We start from the raw sequence: 2,523 nt of genomic DNA on the forward strand, positions 1-2,523 counted from the left end.
TCTCTCTCTCTCTCTCTCTCTCTCTCTCTCTCTCTCTCTCTCTCTCTGTCTGTCTCCTTTATTCTCCATGTGTAAAATCTGGACTGTCCTTGAACTCATAGTCCTCTTCCCAAGTGCTGGTAACATGCTTAGCTACCTGGATCTCCTCTATAATCGAAATAGAGGGTCTAGAGAGATGGCCCAGCAGTTAGGAGCTGCTGACTGCTCTTCCAAAGAACCTGGGTTCAGTTCCCAGCTCCTACACAGACACTAACAACCATCTAACTCCATTTGTAGGGGATCTCATGAATTTTGGCCTCCATGGACAGTGTGTGCACATGCCTAGACATACAGGCAGGCATACAGACACATATAAATTAGAAATAAATAAATCTCTGGAAAAAAAATAGAAATAAAATGGGACTCTGGGGTTTAATGAAGAGCACATTTATTCTTATTTTCCTGGAATTCTGAATATAGACATACTTTATGGATGTATATGTATCCTTGTGTATATCCACATATCACACACTCGTGTTTAACATGTATAGTTCCTGTCTGCATGTAACTTAGAACTTTCTCTTTTTCTGTTTTAAATTTATTTCTCAGTGTTGGAGATTGAAGCCAGGTCCTAACACACATGCTAGGCGGGCATCCCTATCACTTGACTACACACACAAACCCTTAAGCTCTTAACAAGTGAGAGCCAGCAGTGAACATGTCAACGGTACCAACCGACTCTACACATTAACCTAGACAAAAAGCCTCACCCTAAACAAGAGAGATTATCTACAAGCGTAAGCCTCTACTCTTGTTCCTGAAGATAACCGGCTCAATCACAAGAACAGACCTGAGACTGAACAGGGGCCTCTGAGTTTTGGCTGTGGACTTCATGGGTTAGGGTAAGAAGTAATGTCAGCTACCACTTTGTGTGGAGGGAGGGGAAAGATGCAGCCCTGACCAGATGGTCAAACTGTTCTCTGCCATGTTTCATGTGTGCAGCCCCCACTGGCATGCAGCAGTGTGGGGTGCAGACAGATGGCCACAGGTGACCTCTGACCTTTCAAGGTCAACCCTGTCCTGCAGCAGGTCTGGAGGAAGAGGAAGTTTGCTCTCAGGCCTGCTTCTGGCTTGCTTTTGGTTTCTGCTTTTCCCCTTTTCCTCCTGGGTCTCTACACTTCTCATCCACCCACTGCTCCTTCCAGCTTCTTTTGCATGTCTGTTTTCATTTTCCAGTCTCACCCCATCTTCCTTCCTCAGCATCTTCAGGGTCACTGCTGCCCTTGCTCCTTCCCAGTTCCCCCTTGTCTCGGTCTGTTTTTCTTCTTCTTCTTCGGGGCCCCTTCCCAGACACTTCTGCTTCTCCCAAATGCAGCTCGTATAGTTTCAGAATCACTCAGGTTAGTGAGGGCAGATAGGAACAACGGACAGTGGTTTTGGTGCTGGGGTGGTGTGTGTGTGTGTGTGTGTGTGTGTGTGTGTGTGTGTGTGTGGAGTATGTGAGCTTCTAGACAATGATGGGTGACTACTAAGAGGAAGTGTCCTAGTCCGTTCTCTGTTCTTATGACTGAGTGCCACAGAGTAGGCTGTGTGTGTGTGTGTGAACATGCATGTACACAAGGTGTGTAGAGACCAGAAGTCAACCTCTGGTGTTGTTTCTCAGAAGCTATCTTTTCCTCTCTCTCTCTCTCTCTCTCTCTCTCTCTCTCTCTCTCTCTCTTTCTCTCTCTGTGATATGCATGTGTGGGTGTGAATCTGGGCTTCCAAGGTTGCCCTCAGGACTCTTCCTCAATCCCTCTCCGGCTGATTGGCACATGGGTCTCAACTGAAGCCAGTGCTTACCCAGTCTCACGAGTAACCTTGCTTCAGGTCTCTCCAGTTTCCATTACAATGGAGCTGCTCCTTCACACCCTCACTCAGCATTTGTGGTTCAGGGGATCTGAACTCTGGTCGTTCTGCTTGAATGACAAACACTTTAATTAATGAGCCACCTCCACCCCCACCCCACCCCCCACTTTTTAGGCAGCCTCTCATTGGCCTGGGATCAACAATTAGACTAGGCTGTCTGGCCAGTAGACCGCAGGGGTCTATCTCCCTCTCCCTCCCCAGCACTTTGATTACTGGCATAGCCATCATGCCTGGCTTTTTCACCTGGTGTCTGAGGTCTTCATATTTGCGAAGCAAGTGGGTTGCACAACTGTACCATCTCCCAGCTCCCAGGGTTGGTAGTTTTGGATGAGCAAAGCCTTATTTAGCAAAAGGTACTGGGAGTGGGAGCTGGGACCTGCAAGCTTTGCTGTTAATGAGGACGCTGCAGTGCAGGGATCCACACCATGCAAGGAGAGCATGAAACTCGGAGACCGGCTGGCCTTTCTGATGCTGCTGGGCTAGAGATGAGTCATTAACCCCTCACTGCACGAATGCTTAATCCAATCATCAGGCAAAGTCCTTGTGACCTAGTCACCCCCTGAAGGTTTACAGGTTCTGGAAATGAAGATGTAGCCATCTTTTTTTCAGAGAGCAGGAGCCCATTCTTCACCCTAC

General features: G+C 47.8%; 1 long non-coding RNA gene across 1 annotated transcript in view; it reads right to left on the reverse strand.

Moving 5' to 3' along the window:
• Positions 1-1,935, reverse strand: part of LOC114619358 — a 7,000-nt gene extending 5,065 nt beyond the window's left edge. Inside the window, exon 1 of the long non-coding RNA XR_003711131.1 lies at positions 1,822-1,935. This is a non-coding gene — a long non-coding RNA (uncharacterized LOC114619358). The remainder of the gene's footprint in view (positions 1-1,821) is intronic.
• Between the last annotated feature and the right edge of the window lie 588 nt (positions 1,936-2,523).

Source organism: Grammomys surdaster, unplaced genomic scaffold (genome assembly GCF_004785775.1).
Source record: "Grammomys surdaster isolate TR1022 unplaced genomic scaffold, NIH_TR_1.0 150, whole genome shotgun sequence".
Lineage (NCBI taxonomy): Eukaryota > Metazoa > Chordata > Mammalia > Rodentia > Muridae > Grammomys > Grammomys surdaster.